The 19,501-nt window shown below is 34.3% G+C and overlaps 1 pseudogene; it reads right to left on the bottom strand.

The window, feature by feature from the left end:
• Nucleotides 1–6,550: 6,550 nt before the first annotated feature.
• On the bottom strand, nt 6,551–7,256 carry LOC125080853 (60S ribosomal protein L7-like; annotated as a pseudogene).
• Between the last annotated feature and the right edge of the window lie 12,245 nt (nt 7,257–19,501).

The raw sequence follows: 19,501 nt of genomic DNA, 5'->3' as shown, positions 1-19,501 counted from the left end.
GCTAAAATTTACTACTCAGCAAGATAAGAATATGGGATTTAGTATGGTGTATATATTTATTACAGAGTATTATTATCTAACAGATTATTCTTTATTTAGAACTCTCAAAGGAAAACTGCCCTGGATAAGTTAAACAGGCAAGGAAAACACTCTTTAAGATTATTGAAATAGAGGTCAAGACCATTGCAGTAGGAGAGAGAAGCTGAACTCAACTCTGCTCGAAAGGCTGCAAAATTTTTGAGCACCAAGGTGAGCTAGTGAAAAACTAATGGGGAATGCATTAGTAGGTAGGTTTGTCAAGGTGTTTAGGTTAACTGTGTTTGCCAGTTGGGGATTATGGAAATTAAGCTCTACCCACCACTTGGAACACTGTCTTTCTGGATGATTATATTTCAAAGGGTTTGGCTCTTAGGTCTTTGAGAAAGATGTTCCTTGGTTATAAAACTGGCAAGATGCTGAAGGATTTATATTTCAAAGGGGCAGAGAATGAATTTCCAATAGCAGGTTTTCTAAAGTAAGAAAACTTACTCCAGTGTTCCGAGTAAGAGTACTAGTTTTCTGAAGAAAAAAAAAAAAGGAATGTTAGAGGGCTAGAGTCACAAAAGAACCTGTCTAAAGTTTAATCAAGCTGAGGGATGTTTTGATCAAAATGAAAATCAAACTCAATTGGCCATGTTTCCAGAGGTTATCTAATACTCTTTTTAGAAAGGCTATTTTATTTCCAAGTAGTTGACAAAGCTAATGAACCATTGTGTCTATAAAAAATATGAATATAGTTTCACTGCTGCTGTCATTGATCACTGTAGCTTTATCTCTAGATTCTAAACTTACAAAGTATAATTGCTTTGGGAGAAGGCTGTCCCCACCAAAAATCATATGTTAAAGTTCCAACTTATAATGCAACCAATGTTAATAAAACTGTTATTTGGAGATACGGTTTTTAGGAGTTAACTAAATGAGGTCCTGATGGTGGGATCTTAAATCTGTAGGGCTGGTGGCCTTATATAAGAACAGAAAGAGAAGGATATCATTATCCTCCATGCAAGGACATAGGGAGGAGGTGGCCATTTGCAGGCCAGGAAGAGAGCTATCATTAGAACCTGACCATACCTGCACTGTAATATTAGAATTCAAGCCTCTGGAACTGTGAGAAAATAACTGTCTGTTTAAGCTGCCCAGAATGGTATTTTGTCATCACAACCCAGGATGACTAGTACAGTAATGAAAATAGCATACTTCAAAATGTACTGTATAGATGGGTTAACATATCCTGAAGCATAGTCTTCAGGGGTACTTATCTGACAACTTCAGGTCTAAGATGACTTTTTTTTGCAATAGGATTGATGTGCATTTTCAGTGAATGAAGACCACAGTTCATTTGGTAATTTCCCAAGTTTTTTGCTTGTATTTATCAGGTAGTACACTTTTTTTTTTTTTTTTTTTTTTTTTTTTTTACATTACACCTTGGAGTGCAGTTAGAGGAAGGATAAAGGCAGCTAGTGGTAGCTTTTGACTCAGTACGTTTCAACAAAATCATTGGAATCTAGTCCAGCTTGTGGTGTTTCTTTGGGTCAGTTTCAGCTGCATATAAAGGGGTGGGTGGGAAACAAGACCATTTTCTGAATTTCTTCCACTAGCTGTGAGTGAGTGGCTGGTGTGGGGATGAGGAGGGTGGACCCCTATGCATAGTTTTTTCTTATTTTAAATCATTTCCATGAGATGGTAAACCCACTAGATGAAGGAACTTGACTGCCTTGTTTATCTGTATGGAGATAACTTCTAAAATAGTGTCTGGGACATAATCTTTTAATCAGTAGTTTCTTAACACACGAATGAAGCAAAGAGTAGAGGGAATTAATACTGCAAACACAGATGAAGGCCATTTTATGAGCTATTATTTTAAAAATGTTGAAAAAATAGATCTTTCTGTAGGTAGTAAAGAACTATTGAAAATTTCCAAGAGGAGACATGATTATTTGTTTTGCGCTAATTATGTTTTTGTTTGTTAGACCAAATCAGTGCCTTTTTTCAAAATAATCATTTACCTTTTTATAGATGCTGAAAGGACAATTAATGAAGAAATGATTACTTTAAAATTCTTTGGATTTGAAACATTTTCTGTATAGTTTTGAAGCTAGCTTTATTAAGAAAGACAGAGATTAACTGTATAAAATTGGCTAAAAATGAGGCAAAAACATTTATGGTAGCAGTCCAGGACATGAGTCTATTCAGTTAGTTGGAAGTACCAGTGCAATTTTTTTCTTTTGGTTTTGAGTGAAACTGAAGGAAATTATATGTGATTTTTAAAAAACTTTTACAGACTGCTGTTGAGGTATAATATACATACAGAAAACTGCATGTATCATAACCCCTTCAATTAATTTTCATAAAATGAACATTTTCAGTTAATCTTAGACTGGGAAGCCTCCATTGTGCAAGAGTAACAATTTCTCTGCCTTCTAACATAGATTACTTTATCCTGTTTGCATATTTTATGTAAATGGACTTAAAGTACATGCACATCTTTGTCTCTAGCTCTTTTGCTCAATGTTATGTTAGAGTCAACCATATTTTTTCCTGGTTTGTAGAGTGCTAATTCTCACTGCTGTATGAAACTACATGCATGCATTTCTACTGAATATACACTTAAAGCACTACTGTATCCCAGAGTATGTAGCTGTGGCCAAAATTTTTGCAAAATGACACATTCAGTTTATCCACTAAACAGGAATTTTTGAAACCAGTATTTGAGACCATTATTTCACATCCTTCCCAACACTTGGTATTACCTTTTAAAAATTGATTTTAGCCTTTCTACACTTGATCTTAGCCAAAAGGCCGAGAAGCAATTGATTTTAGCCTTTCTAATAGAGATTTAATGATAAATAAATTGTGGTTTTTGTTTCATATTTAAATAAGTATGTGTGCACCATTTCACCTGAATGTGCACTGTTTCACCAGAATGGCATTCTGGTCATTAAGAAACTTTCTTTTGTGGGGTATCAGGTCTTTGGCAGAAGTCTTGAGTTGATATGTAAGAGATCTTTATATATGATGCATGTAAGTCCTTTGGGTATGTGTAATGCAAATATCAATCATCACAGTTTGTATTATTTTCCTTATTGTTTAATGAACAAAATATTCGATTTTAATGTGGTTCAGTTAATTTTCAGTCATTAAACAACCCTTTTTTCCCTTGTTTAAAAAATATCTCCCAACCCCACATTCATATAGATGTTTCATATTTTATTTTAAAATATGTATTGTTTGGGGGCGCCTGGGTGGCTCAGTGGGTTAAAGCCTCTGCCTTCGGCTCAGGTCATGATCTCAGGATCCTGGGATTGAGCCCCGCATCGGGCTCTCTGCTCATTGGGGAGCCTGCTCCCCTTCCCCGCCCCACCTATCTCTCTGCCTACTTGTGATCTCTGTTTGTCAAATAAATAAATAAAATCTTTAAAAAAATAAAGTATATATTAACTTTTGTGTCTGGATTGGCAGTCAGTCTGGATTTGTGTTTTGTTAATGATGGATGGGTCCAGGTAGATTTATCCCATTAGAACATTTATCTCATGCCATTTATAGAAAAGACCACTTTTCCCTGTTGTACTGCAGAGCTATTTTGTCATAAACTAGGTGACTGGAATGTATACACAAATTTGTGCGCACTCCATTTTTTTCCTTTGGGAAGTTTGTCTGTCCTTGTGTCTATCCCACGTTGTCTTAATACAGCTTTATAGTGACGCTTGATACTTGGTAATGTTAGTACTCGAGATTTGTTCCTTTGGAGATTGCTTTGGCTATTGTTGGCCTTTTACATTTCTGTAATAGTTTTAGGGTCATCTAGTTTCCACCAAAATTCCTGAGATTTAGATTGGGATTTATACCACTGATCTACTGCTACACAATGAATCACCTTCAAATCAAACAGCATAAAGCAATACTTGTTATCTCAAACACTTAGCTATCTGATGGTTCTGGTATCTCTCAGGAGGTTACAGGCAAGATGTCAGTTGGGGCTGCATTCCTATGAATTGTTGAGTAAAGCTGAACTATCCATGTTTGCTAAGACTCGCTGTTGACTCACTCAGTTCCTCACTATTAGCTGGGCCTCTCTGCAGGGGTGCTTGAGTGATCTCAAGGCATGGTAGGTAGATGGCTTTCCTCAGAGCAGGTGATTCAAGAGAGAGAATGGTGAGAGAAAGTGACCAAAATGGAAGCTGTAGAATCTTAGATAAACTAGTCTCTGAAGTGATATACTGTCATTTCTGTAGCATTCTGTGTGTCACATAGACCAACCCTGGTATAATGTGGGAGCCCATTACAAAGGGGTATTAATATAAAGAGATGAGGATCATTGGAAATCAATATAGAGTCAGGGTTTCATTAAATCTGTAGATAAATTTTTAAAGAACTGGTATCCAAACATTATTGAGTCATATAACCAAAAACATAATATATCCCTACATTTATTTAGCTCTTTTTAAATATTTCTCAATCATGCCATTTAATTTTTAGTGTCATTTTCACACATCCTTTGTTAGATTTACTTCTAAATATTTGACTTACAATGCTGCTATAAATTATTTCATTTTTAATTTCTATTGCTGCTGTGAGCAATACAATTTAGCACATTGGTCTTATATCTGGTGAAGTTCCTTAATTTGATTAGGGGTTCTAAATTTTTTCTAAACATTATTTTACATATTCTAAGTGCACAGATATGTCATCTATGAATAATAATTTTATCATTTTCTAATCCTTAATGCAATTTTTTTCTTCTTGCCATTATTACATGGGCGAGGATTTCCAGTAAATATTTAAGAGAAGTGATTATGATGAACATTATTGTCCTATTCTTTCTCCTCATTATTGAGGTATAATATGCATACAGTAAAGTGACTATCAGAAAGGTATAGCTTAATTTTTGCAAGCAGAACACATCCATCCAAAAACTCAACAATAGTCAGAAATCCTCATCTTGGAAGTGTAATCAGTTTCTTGACTTCAAACCACATACTTTTACCTGCTTTTATATTTGTGTAAATGGAATCATACAGTAGATGATCTCTTGTTCCTCAAATTTTTTCTTTGCCATTCATATTAGAATTTGTAGATACTCTTTATATGGTAAATTCCCTTCTATTTCTGGTTTGACAAGAGGGCTTTTTAAAAATGATACGATGGTGGTGACTTTTATGAAATTCTTTTACTGTGTCTATGAAAATAGTTGTTTTTTCCTTTATTTTTCTGTTAATGTGATCTTTCATAGTGATTTGATTATTAAATCAGCTTTTCATTCACGGATAAGTCCCTTTTGGTCATGGTGAACCATTTCTTTTTAATTATCACAGAATTTGACTTGCGTATATTTTATTTAGGATTTTTGTCTATATTCTTGAGGATGATTCCTTGGTACTTTGCTTTTTTTTATAATATCTGTATCATGTTTTGGTAGCAGGATTCTTCTGGCTTCTTAAAATATATTAGTGAATCTTCTCTATTATCAGGAAGAGTGTTGTGTAACATTAGTATTTTCTATGTATATAATATTTCAAAGAATTCACTGATAAAAACATCTAAACCTAGGTTCACTTTTGTGAGAATGTTGTCAATAACAGATTTAATTTCTTTACTTGATAAACCAAGTAATTCCAGTTTTCTATGTGCTCTTACCCCTTCTATAGTTTTATTTTGAGGAGTTTTTGCAGTTCATTCCAATATTCTAATTTACTACTAAAAAGTTATTCATAATCTCTTATCTTTTTTGATCCAGCTAGGAAAAGTATAGATGCTACGTATTGCCATTTGTCATCCTTGATTTCGTTGTCTTATTCATTCTAATTTTTTTTTTAACTCAGTCTTGCTAGGGGTTAATCAATTTTATTCATATCTTCAGAAGTTTAAAGTTTGCTTCTTTTGAATGTTTGCATTACATTTTATTGATTTGATTTATTCTTTTAATTATTTCTTCTCTTTTATATTTTTAGATTTGATTCACTTTTTCTTTCCAACTTCTTGAAAGAAAAGCATATATAATTTATTTTCAAGTTTCCTATTGTCCAGTACAGGCATTTAAAGTTATACTTCTGTTCCTGATTTTAGAGGAAAAGCTTTCTCAGCTTTTCACTGCTGAGTATGATGTCAGCTGTGGGCTTGTCATATATGGCCTTTATTATGTTGATAAAGGTTCCCTCTGTACCCATTTGGCTAAAGACTTTTATCATAAATGGATGTTGAATTTTGTCAAATTCTTTTTTTTTTTTTAAAGATTTTATTTATTTATTTGACAGAGATCACAAGTAGGTAGAGAGGCAGGCAGAGAGAGAGGAAGGGAAGCAGGCTCCCTGCTGAGCAGAGAGCCCGATGCGGGACTCGATCCCAGGACCCTGAGATCATGACCTGAGCCGAAGGCAGCGGCTTAACCCACTGAGCCACCCAGGCGCCCCTCAAATTCTTATTTTTATTAAGATGATCACATCAATTTTTTTTTCAATTTGGAAGTAGTCATTTATTAAGTGACCAGATTACAAAAATAATCTTGGCAGATACCTTAGTTCATCCTGCTAATAGTCCTACTGATCTGGTCCTCTCTGTCACCGGCATCTCGACCTTCAACAAAATGGGTGGTCTTTTTCTTCATTCCCCTCATAGAGTAGGTAATTTGAAGGGCCATAAGAAGTTGTTTGCTTCTTTGAAATGTTTTCCAACAGTATAGATCTTGTGAATCAGATTCTCCCCCATGCAGATGCTGCCATATATACCAAGAGATTGCTCAATCAACGTGTTGTCTGTCAGGGCAATGCACTTCTTACTTATTTTGCTATCACCACACTCAGATAAATTTATTCACTGGTTTCAGGTTTGGGTACCCCCATGCTATATATGGTTCCACAATCGTTAGCATGTTAACTGAAGCCTTGTTGAACTTAACAAAGGTGTCACTGAAGATCTGATGAAGGCAAAGAAGCAGCAACACCTTTCAAACCTTTGAGTTCACACCATTGACATCTCTGATCCCAAGAAGATGCCAGTTTGTATTCCATAGGTACACGGAAGTTGCCATTTGTTCTTGACATTCTTACCATTCACATCTCAGTTCTGTATATCTGCCTATATTCCTTGTGGTAATGGTTAGCTTTTTTCATAGATAAGCTTCCTTCTTGCCTTCTGAAACATCTTGTGGGCAAACTGCTTTTTTTCAGACACTTGATCTTCAACTCTGCATAATTCTTTTGCTTTTTCTTAAGGGTTTCTGGAATAGCCAGTAAAAAAAAGAGAGATGATCATATAGATTTTATCCTTCATTTTCTTAATGCAGTGTATCACGTGAATTAATTGGTTTGTATATCAGTGAATCATCCTTGTATCCCTGGAATAAATTTTACCTGGTCAGGGTACATGATCTTCTAAATAAATTGTTAAATTCAGTTTCCCCATATTTTGTTGAGTTTTGAATCTATGTTTAGAAGGAATATAATGTAATTTTCACTTTTTCTAGTGTTCTTGTCTGATGTTGGTATCAGGTTAATGCAGGCCTCATAAAATGAATTTGAATGAGTTCCCTCCAATTCTGTGTCTTTGAAAGAGTTTGAGAAAGACTGGTATTTATTCTTTAAATGTTTGGTAGCATTCACCAGTGATGCCTTCTGGTCCCGGACTTTAATTTATTGGAAGATTTTTGATTACTGATTCAATCTCCTTACTAATAATCAGTCTGTTCAAATTTTCTATTTCATTATGATTCAGTCTGGGTTGTTTGTCTGTAGGAATTTATCCATTTTTTTTTTTCTATGTTGTGTAATTTGTTGGCTTTGAGTTGTTTGTAGTAGTCTCAAGGTCCTTAGTATTTCTGTAGTATTGGGTGTAAATCTCTTTCATTTGTCTTTTTAATTATTGAATCCTCTCTTATTTTCTTAGTGAGCCAATGTGGATGAACCTTAGGGGCATTCTGCTAAATGAAGCAAATCAGAGAAGACAAATACTGTATGATGTCTCTTAATGTCGTCTAAAGGAAAAGAAAAGAAAAAGGCTCATGGGTAGAACAGATTAGTGGTTTCCAGAGCAGAGGCAAGGGTTCAGGCATGTAAGAAATGGATGAACTGTTTATATTATTTTTAATATAAATAAATTGTTTTAAAAATAATTTGACTTCAGGATTGTGTTGCAAAACAACATAACAAATTATTACTTTAAGCCTCAAAAATAAAGCTACCAGTCTCTCTCTAAATGCTTTAGCTATATTTCATATTTTTTTTCACAAATTTTGAAATGTTTTGAGTTCAAAGTATTTTATATTCTTCCATTTTTGTTACTTTTATCTTTTAGAGAAATATTTAATTTCCAGGAAATCAGGAATTTTCTTGTCTATATGTGCCTGTTCTCTTTCTCTGTTTTAATTCCTAACTTTCACTGTGGTTAGTTAACATACTCCAAATAAATTAAATTCTTTGAAGTTTGTTGGTGCCTGCATTATGACATTCCCAGTGTTAGTAATATTTAATATGCACTTAAATGTAAATCTTCATTGTTGGATGCGGTATTCTAAACATGTGGAATATGTTCATTCTACTGTTTATGTAATCAATAACTTGAATGATTTTCCATATCTTTTCAGCTTCTGATTATCATGAATTGCTGGTACTATGTGTAAGTCTTCCATAGTGATAAGTTTGTTTCTTCTTTTAGTTCTATTTTTACTTTATATATTTTGAGATCCTGTTAATAGATTCAAACAAACTTAAACATTTTGGTAGCCTCCTTTGTCATTATGAGTTGTTATTCTTTATGTCCAGTAATGATTCTTGAAGTCTACTTGTTTGGAAATTAATGTAGCTACATTAAGTTTCTTTTGGCTATTGTTAATCATCTTTTCACAAAACCTTAAATTATCTGTCTGTTGTGTTTTTTGAAAGGATTCCTCTCTTCCAACATCACAAACGCTTACTCTCTCTGCTTTTGGTTGCTATGATGAAATCATAAAAGGGTTTGTTTCTTAAAAGGGATAACAATGCAAAATAGAAATAGCACTTGTGGGTGAAGGAGCTTAGAGGCTAATGTTTCCCTGAAGTTGTAAATCCTTGGGAATTAAGACAAATCTTTCCCAGTCCATGAAATTTGTGCACTTGCTGCTTCTGCTTCTCTTCTATAAGGACATAAAATCTGTGACAAGAATTTCTTTTCCACTGATTGCTGTAGCCCTCAGTACTCAGAGCTGTGCCTTGCTAATATTGGAAGTATATAAATATCTATAACATGCAGTGGAATTTAATTTTGCTTCCCAGCAGTTCTCTGAGGAAGGTTCTATTATCTCCGTTTTGCTATATAATTGAGTCTGAAAAAGGTTAGGTAACTTTGTTAAGGTGAATAAATTAAAGAGTGGAATCAGAATGAGGTCTGTCTGATAGGAGAGGAAAACACTTCACCCTCATCGTTGTGGTAGCTAACAGACAGTAAAGTTATATGGAGGCTCAAAGCTCCTGCTCTAGTCCAGGTTACAGACCATTTTGGCCCTGTGGTTTTAGGCAAATTACTTAACCTCTCTCTGCCTGTTTTCTTATCTGTAACAAGAGGTGACAGTACCTCTGTCATTGAATTGTTTTAAGAATTAGGTCAGTTAATACCTAGAGAAGATTTCTTACTTATAAGGCTGGTTTACTTTTTTCCCCACAGGTCGTATCAGATCCAACTTCAGAGGAAAAGGAGAGATGATCTTATTGGATTGCTCTCACTGCCTCTAAATTTTGTATACTTGGTTTTGGACTCCTATTTTCTTCTGTTATAGGGAGGAAGGGAAATACCTTTTTTTATAGTGTACATTCCTTCGCCTGTGGATCTCGACTATTTATTTAGTCTCGAACCTTAAGGATGGAGTTTTCCCATTTGTCTTTCATAACCTCAATCTCTCCCTGTCTGTTGGATCTTTCCCATAAGCACTTATATATGTTAAAAGTTTCTTTTTTTAAAAAAAATTATTTTAAGATTTTATTTATTTATTTGGCAGAGAGAGATCACAAGTAGGAAGAGAGGCAGGCAGACAGAGAGGAGGGGAAGCAGGTTCCCAGATGAGCAGAGAGCCTGACATGAGGCTCGATCCCAGGACCCTGAGACCATGACCTGAGCCAAAGGCAGAGGCTTAACCCACTGAGCCACCCAGGCACCCCTAAGTTAAAAGCTTCTTATCCTTAAAAACTCTTCCTATATTTTTAACCAACCACCACCACTTTGAAAATCAAGAAATTGGTTATATTTCGTCTTACTTTCCAAATCCCCACATATTAAGCCATCTTACCCCTTGATTTCCATACGTTGTTGCTCATCTTCAACACAGTTTTTAAATACTAAAACTCCTAAAGGATAGGTAATATCTTCTGATTCATTGTCAGTAGCTCTCAAACTTGGCTGAGCGTCAGAGTCACCTTAGGAATTACAGAAAAATTACTAAAAGGCGAACATCTCCCTCAGAGGTTGTGATTTCATTAGCATGGGTAAATTCTAGGCCTTTGCCTTTAAAAAAGAAATCATGAAGTTATTCTAATAGTTAGCCAAGTCAATACTTTAACCTTTCCCTCCAGTTGATTTCACTTATAGGCGTAGCTTTATTTACTATACATGAGTAACAAACCTCTCTATTTATATTTTAGATTTGGGGAACTTCTGTCATACGGCTATTGACATTTTTAGGAAATGTGAGATCTTGAGCCAGACCATGAACATCATACTAACACTTAATATAGCTCACTGTAAAAAACCTGAGGAGAGTTTTGGGGTACTTTGGTGGCTCAGTTGATTAAATATCTGCCTTCACCTGGGTCATGATCTCAGGGTCTTGGGTAGGGCTCCCTGTTCAGTGGGGAGTCTGCTTCTCCCTCTGCCTCTCACCCACCTCGTGCTCTCCCTCCCTCTCTCTCTCTCTCAAATAAATAAACAAAACTTAAAAAAAACAAACAAACAAACAAATATGAAACTTGAGGAGTGTTTTAGCCATGCTAGAAATAGATCTAGCAATCACCTTTATGCATCATTTTCCCTAAGCCCAAATTAGTTTGTATTTGGAATTTGTTATAGAATACAGTTCAAAATGGTGGCCTTATAATAGGGAAGAGAAAAGGAACCCTAGAGAATGGGTGAGTTCTGAGACAGGAAAAGACCAAAAAAGAAGTTTTTAAGTGAGCAAATTACAGACAGTGAAATACTTAGTCTTTTTTTTTCCCTCTCTGCTGAAAGTTTGTCACCTTAATCTCTCAAACCTGTTTGTGTTTCTTAGGATAACTTGATATGAAAGCTTGGTAACCATACAGATAAAATAAGGCATATATAAACTGTTTCTGGCGGTTTAAATATGTCCCCCAAAATATTTCTGACAGGGTTATATGGAAGGGAAAATGAATTACTAAGTGTGAATGAATCTGACATAGTGCTTGCAGAGAGCTTTGGCTTACCAAAGTAAATTTGCCTTTCTTTTTTTTTTTTTTTTTTTTTAAGATTTTATTTATTTATTTGACAGAGAGAGATCACAAGCAGGCAGAGAGGCAGGTAGAGAGAGGGGAGGAAGCAGGCTCCCTGCTGAGCAGAGAGCCCGATGCGGGGCTCGATCCCAGGACCCTGAGATCATGACCTGAGCGGAAGGCAGCGGCTTAACCCACTGAGCCACCCAGGCGCCCCAAATTTGCCTTTCTTGAAGAACTATCTATGGACAGCCCCTCTTTGCTGATATTTTTACCAATAAATTTTAAAATTCTGTTGATTTATGTCTCCTATACAAACCATAGAACTATAAAGTTTCCTCTTCTCATCCTTCCTTCAAGTACTTGTGAAAGATGCTTTTATTTGTCATATAGATTTGCACAAGGTACATAATGGAAGGAAGATCAAGAATTTTCAGAAATCTACATTAAATAAATATCCCCCCTCTGCTATCAATTCAAGTTCATTAAATTTTCCTATAGTTCCATTACTATAGGATGTTTACATTGCTGTTGATGTTTACAACATTGTTTTCATAAGGCTAACTCTTTAGGCCCTTGAGAATGCCAACTCACTAATTAATCATGTTTATTCTAGTTATATGTTCTTTCCTAAAGAATATAAAACAACATCCTTTATGATACCATTATGATCCAGAATAATTCACATTTCTTCTGGGAGGAAAAAAAAAAAACAAACCTTCCCAAATGCCATATTCTCCACTCAGAGACCCACACTAAAATCTTGACATTTCTAAATCAAGCTGAAAGGGATTTTTTAGTGAATATGATATCTTGTTTCTGCTAGTTAACTGTTACCAAAACACTTGGGGCAGATTTTAAAGTTAATAGAACCTCTAGTTTAAACTATCTAACAGTTAAATATGAATTACTATTGCTTAGCATTTGTTTCCACATTGCTATAAAAATTGTACAAATATATACACATACACATATGTAACTTAGCAATCAGAAGAACCATTTTTTTCTAAATAAACCCATACTATTTATGAGTAAAAATAAAGTTGCTGGCTTGATTTTTAGTTAATTTGGAATGAAATAATTCCATTGGACATTGTTTACTGTAGGTTGGTAGATTCTGTAACCAAGCTGAAATTATATGCAGTTCCCTGTAATCATTTGAAATAGCATTTCTAGGGACCTTAAAGATTAAATTAGCCTACATCAAACACTCAGGATGTGGTAATCCTTTATTACCATGTAAGCTAACCTAAGTTTCTCCAGTTATCTGTTTGATTACCTGATTTACTAGTAAAAATATACTAAAAAGTGAGTTGTCTGATATTTTTCTAAACCACTTTCCCTTAACCATCTATTGTTATGTCAGTTGAGATCAGAATAAATTTATACTAATTATTACTTAATTAGACAGAAAAGCGAAGTGACTTCCCCAAGAGCACCCAATTGGTTAGTGACAAAGCTCAAATAGGGTGGATACCTTAATCTATTTTTTTTATTTTATTATTTTTTAATTTTTAAAATTTTTTTTCAGTGTTTCAGGATTCATTGTTTATGCACCACACCAGTGTTCCATGTAATATGTGCCCTCCTTAATCAAAGACAATGTTCTTTGTAATTAAATTTCCTATAAATTACTGTAAAAAGGGAGTGAAGAAGTTGAGGAAGCTATGTCATAGATTTTTTTCAAATTCATTCTCCTTAAATTTAAATCTTTTAAAAATCTCTGTCTAGTCACTTTTTCTGCATTTTTGGTAAAGCAGAATTATTACTTTATGAGTAAATTTGAGGTTTCATTCCTTGGTACTATGTGTATTGTTTTCTTTTTGATATTGTATACAGATGGAAGTTTGTCATATTTAAAAAGATATAAGTTCTAGCATTCTTAATTTGGAATTCTCAGTGAATTAACTAAGATCTGAAATCAATATGGCCTTAAGGAATATAATTATACTTGGATAAACTTATAAGAAAATCATTGATTTAATGTGACTAGATTTTTGAAGATTTGTGAAGATGACTGCTACATATTTCCAAATTTTCAAGCATTCCAAAATCCTTTATATTTTAAGAAATATAGTTACTAAAAAACTAAAATGAGAAGTCTATATAAGTGTTAGAGCCAACACTTGGATTAAAAAATTTTTCCTGGTAAATAATTTTAGACTGACGGTAATGTTTGTATTTAAATTGAAAGAGAAATTTGCACATAGTTTTTTTTCTTTCTTTTTAATTTTTTTTACTTTTGTATCAACCTGATTCTACAAGTTATAGAACATGATAAGTATATATGGCACAAGCTTTTGATGTGTAGGTTATTGGACCTAGATATATCCAGTTGTAGTTGGGTTTAATAACTGTGTCATGAAAATGAAAGAATAGTTTGAACTTTGAACATGTTTATTCAATTATAATAAAATGCATTTCAAGTGTTTTTTAGAAGAAAATGATTTTAGAGTCATTGTCCGTCATGGAAACCGCTGATACTTTCCTTGAAAACATATTGTTACTCTAGCGTGAGTTTCATTTTTGTTTGCTTGTCTAACCCTGTCTTACCTAAACAAGAAGCTTGATTTGATAATTTAATAGCTTAATTAGAATCTTGCCAGCAATTTTCATGTTGCCATGTTCTTAAAAATTCTGAGTACCAACTGAATTGAAATGTATGTCCCATATACTTTGGTGTTCTCATGTATTTCTCTGTACTAATTTTTTGGGCTTTTGAGCATTTATATAGAAAGCATTAAATAAAGTCTAGAGGAGAAACTATAATTCTGAGAACACGTTTTCTCTCTTTTATTACCCCCGAGTAGGAGGTGTGTATTGAAGACAGGCTGTGACCTCAGTTGCCCTCAGCTACCCTCCTTCTTCCCTACACTTCCCTTTCCTCCTGCCTCCCCACACACATCATTCTTCTAAATTAAATTGTTCATTAGCAGTATTACAACCTTTGAATCCTTTGTTTTTTAACACAACATTTATAATATGAATTCCCTTTGAGTTGTCAGCAAAATTGTGACAATTAAAACACAGATCTTTTGAAAGCTTTCTTGTGAAATGAAGGCTGACTTCAGTGCAGTTTATATTGGTATAGTTTATATTTGTTACTCTTCATAAGACTGGTTTTCCCAAATGTGGCTCTCATTTCCCAGCATTTTCCAGTTTTGCACAGATAGAAAATTTCTAACATCTTGGGAATAATGAAGGTGATTTTTAAATAGAATGTGTAGTAAAGCTATTATTCAATTATATTGATATTTTCACATTTTAGCTTATGGAAGGTGAAAATTAGTTCATTTGAATAAGTAACTGAGGGCATCTTTCTGTAGGAAAAAGGAAAAGAAAAAATGAGAGGTAAAATAAACAAAGGAAATAAATGTTTTATGGGTATGTTATAAATACATTTTAGTACTACTGTTTATAGTAAATTTATAGATTTTAGTACTACTAAAATATAGATTTTAGTATATAGATTAGTATATAGATTTTAGTACTACTGTATATAGTAAAACTTAGATGCTAGAAACAATTTTATTGATGTTTCTGTGTTGTCAGTTTTTAAGAAGTTTGGTGGGACAAGAAACTAATTTACTTAATGCTTATTGTGTGTCTAGTTAAAAACCTTTCCGGGTTGTTCCTTTTCATGATTTTAGAAAGACCCTCTATAGGTTATATCTTCTTAAAAAGAGTAAATTATGAACATTACTGCTTTTAGAGTTGTTCAGACATCACTTAATTATGAGTTACTTTTCTCTTATCCAAAATACGAACTACTCTTTGACAACTTCTTATGATAGACATGCTTCTGACTGAATATTTTGTGCTCATTTTCTAAGTCTTAAATCTCACTGGCATCAAGAAAATAAAATCAAAAGTAGGAAGTAAGAAGCTTATTAATTTGTTTTGCAAATTTTGGTTGAATGTTTGGCTCAATTTAAAGTAATAAAATGGTTTCTTTCTTGCTGATCATGACACATACCTAAATTAGGGGACATCTTTTATGACTAATGACTAAATAATATACCTCATTAGAGCACATTTGAGTCATTTTATTTTTACATAATAATTGGAAGATCCTTTACTGTTTTATTTTAGCACATGGTGATGCAAAGTGTGTGAATGACCCTAACTTAGATGAAAAGTCAGTGGTGGAGTTACCATTGCGAATTCCATTTTTATAAAGTTGTTTCTTAATTAGAAATTTACATATGATATTTAAAACCATGGTTAGAATTGACTATGCACTTTACCCTGGAAAAGATTTTGTCCCAAGTCAAAGCAGGAAAGAGTGCTTAATTTCTATTTGTATTATAAAGCAAAACAGAACAAAACACCAACCTCCCAAAACCCCAAAAGCAACCCATAAACCTTACTTACTTGAGTGTTTCTTATGTTCTGTCTCAAAATAAATTATTAGTATTAATTTGGAAGATCAGAGAAAGCATCTTAGAAAAGTTTCAGAATGTTTTGTTTTTAAATAAGTAAACATTCAATCATAATTTTAAGAAGACATTTCAACAGGCTACATTGATTTGGGAAAATATCATGAAGGGTAATGATTCTAAGCTATATCTAATTATAAATCGGAATCAGAGAATTATAATTGTGTTTGTGATAGACGAAATCAATTATTATTTCTACGGTTTATCAAGGAGAATTTTTTGCCTGATGTTCATCATGTATGTTGAAGTCCCCATTCCCAGAAATGTGGACAGCATTTAGAGAATTAAAAAAGTCATCCATATTTACCTGTGAGAGTACTGTTTTTGTGAAATATGCAAGAAAGGTACTGGAAAGCACCCATGTGGCTCAGCAGTTGAGCATCTGACTCTTGATTTTGGCTCGGGTCATGATCTCAGGGTCATGAGATAGAGCCCTGGGTCAGGCTCTTCACTGAATGTGGAGCCTTCTTAATATTCTCTCTCTTTCCCTCACCCTCTCTCTCTGCCCATCTCTCTGGCATGCATGTACATTCTCCCTTTCAAAAAAAGTTAAAAAATAAAAATATTTTTAAAAAAAGCATACTATACTTTTTTTGAATCTCTCAAAAGAAAATACCAGGGCAGAAGCAATGACACAATTGACTGTAAATGATCAGTTATAAGACCAGCTTTCCTTAATGCGGAAATTTGGACCTGCACCGTATAGTACAAAAGGATCTTTATATTGGAGTTTGTTTTACTCTTGCTATAGCCTAAATTCATGCTCCAGGATGTGTAATTGTCTCATTGCAGTGTCTCCAAAAGGGGAAAGTATGTGGAAACTATTTCTTGGAGTTTTGCCCCTTACATGTCTGTAGGTTTTTCACTTGTCTCCTCAAGAAGTCCACTTTTCATACCTCATCACTGAGGGACAAAAGAATATATTAAGAATGTGAGGAAGGCTTGTAACCATTTTGAACTCATTTTTGTTCATTACCAGATGTTTTATTTTGCTTTAATATAGAAGCACTCACAGCTCTGTGGTTCACAGTATTCTAAGTGGAAAAAAATGAGGTGAAAAGGAAAGAAGTATCATAGCTTTTTGCTGAGTCACTACTGAAATAAAACATTTTAGTTTTGCAATTCTGTTCTGCCCCAAAATGCCCTTTTCCTTACTATGTAAAAAAATGTAGATGTGGTAACTGAAAGAAATATCAAATGACATTTTCTTCAAAAAAAAAAAAATGAGACTGGCATACTTTTGAAGAAATAGAAAAATAAATGTCACAATAGTACTTGACACTCAGAAGCAATATTTGAATCATGGAGAGCCTTGGGTAAGTTTGGTTTCATAGTAGGTGCTATTTACCAGTGAGCTCGGCTTCATTGAGGTGATTCATTGTAGTCATGTAATTTGACTTCTCTGGAGCTAAAGATTATACCCTCATCTCACTGTCCATCTGTCAGCCCCCTCAACAGTACAATCTGGAGACTAAAAATGCAACAGCTCATGGGAGAAACATTTTGCAGGAGGCTTCATTTATTCTACAAAGTGATTACCCATTGTACTGTCTTACACTACTGATTGACTTGAGTGTTTTTATGTTAGGCTCAGATCATTGGTAGCTTAAATTGCCTGGCAAACTAGTAAGTAAAGATGTCTATGCCTTCAGGAATATAATAATGGCTTCTGGAGTAATATTTTAGCAGAAAGACTCCTGAATATTTTAAGCTGAGTGCTGCCTTTGCTGTTTTAATGTAGTGAGTGCATGAGAGTAATATTGTGCATTTCTCTAGTCATGCAGTCTTTATTTATACAACCCCTAGTATACACTCAGTGTTGTGCTAGGTGTCAGGGATATAGCTCGGCAAGATAAAGTCATTCTCTTTAACAGAAAAAAGGAGGAAAAATAAAATATACTGAAAGAAAACTGAGAACAAAGGAAAACATTTACTCCTCATTTACTGGTGAACAACTTGGAATACAAAGTAGCCAAGAAGAGTGGCTGTAGGAACACTGTTATCAGGGAGAAGAAAACATATTATTCAGCCTTATACTTCAGGAAAACCAATTCTTTGCAAGTGTTAAAGTCTTCACTCTGGCCAGAGACTGAATAGGAAGGGAAACTGAATTAGAATAGTGTAAGTGAAATAAGAGCAGAACTCCAGGAGAATATTGGAAACCAAAAGCCCATTTTTTTTTTTAAACCATGCCTATAAACAGTGTTTCCAAGGAAATGCCTTCTAAATGATCATTTGGGAAACTTCACTCTTTTTTGACTTATATACAGACAGTATCATTTCACACTTTTCTGTGACAGATAAAATTGGTTTTACTGCAATGGCATACATTGTCTCTACATCTACACAGAATACCAGTAGGCATTAATAAAGTATCGCTAGAAAATGTCAGTAATCAGGTAGCGAATGAGATTGTGTGAAAGGTGTAGTTGGGAGTTCTTTCCTGATCTGTGCCTTTTCTCTTAACCTGAAAATAAGACTACTTGGCTAGTTTACTAGCAAAATGGGTTATTCAGCAACAGCAGAGAATTGCAATTTGGGACAAGCAAGCTAAGGTAAAACCATACCCAACCACAGAGCGAAGGAAATGAAAGTTCTTTATAGAGGAAAGGAGGAAGTTGAGAAGACCATTAGACACAAGAAATCCACTGAAGTTAACTGGGAGTTCAAAATATAATGGCTCTTCATTGGCTGAGTTGTGACAGTCTTTCATTGGCTGGGCTGTTGCCAGGGGAGGAGGAAAGCCTTTCTTCCTCCTGCTGAAATAATAAAGTAGTTATCTACATGCAAGGTCCATCTATTCTTTTTTCGGTCTGCAGTTGGCTAGGAATGGTAGCGGGTAATGTTCTCTCCCTGCTGGCCTCCTGACTCCATTGTAAATGAGGTTTCCAATAAAATTTTCCTCATTAAAAAATAACTGGCAGTTAATTATTAGAGATTTTTTCTTTTTTTAAATGAATGTGCTGTAGCCAACAAGGCAAATGTGACAAAATTAGAAGTTACATTACTTAAAAATTAACTTTTAATGCATTTCTCTGTTTTTATGGGACTGTTTTTTTTTTTAAGATTTTATTTATTTATTTGTCAGAGAGAGAGAGAGCACAGGCAGACAGAGTGTCAGAGGGAGAAGCAGGATCCTTGCAGAGCAAGGAGCCCGATGCGGGACTCGATCCCAAGATGCTGGGATCATGACCTGAGCCGAAGGCAGCCGCTTAACCAACTGAGCCACCCAGGCGTCCCTGGGACTGTTTCTGTTAATGTATGTTTTGTTTTCTAGATTCCACATGTAAGTGAAATCACATGGTATGTCTCTCTCTGATTTATTTCACTACCCTTTAGGTCTACCCATATTGCAAATGGCAAAAATCTCATTCTTTTTTATGGATGAGTAATATTACATATATATGTATGTGTGTGTGTATACACACACACATCCCCATACACACCACTTTTTTTTTTTATCTATTCCTCTATCAGTGGACATTTAGGTTGCTTTCATATCTTGGCTATTGAAAACAGTGCTGCAGTAAACACAGTGCTTTGTATTTCTTCAGATTAGTGTTTTCATTTTGGGAGGGTAAATATACACCAGTGGAATTTCCAGATCTCATGGTTTTT

Source organism: Lutra lutra, chromosome 11, assembly GCF_902655055.1.
Source record: "Lutra lutra chromosome 11, mLutLut1.2, whole genome shotgun sequence".
In the NCBI taxonomy this organism is placed as follows: Eukaryota; Metazoa; Chordata; class Mammalia; order Carnivora; family Mustelidae; genus Lutra; species Lutra lutra.
This window is presented reverse-complemented; position numbering and strand designations above follow the sequence as displayed.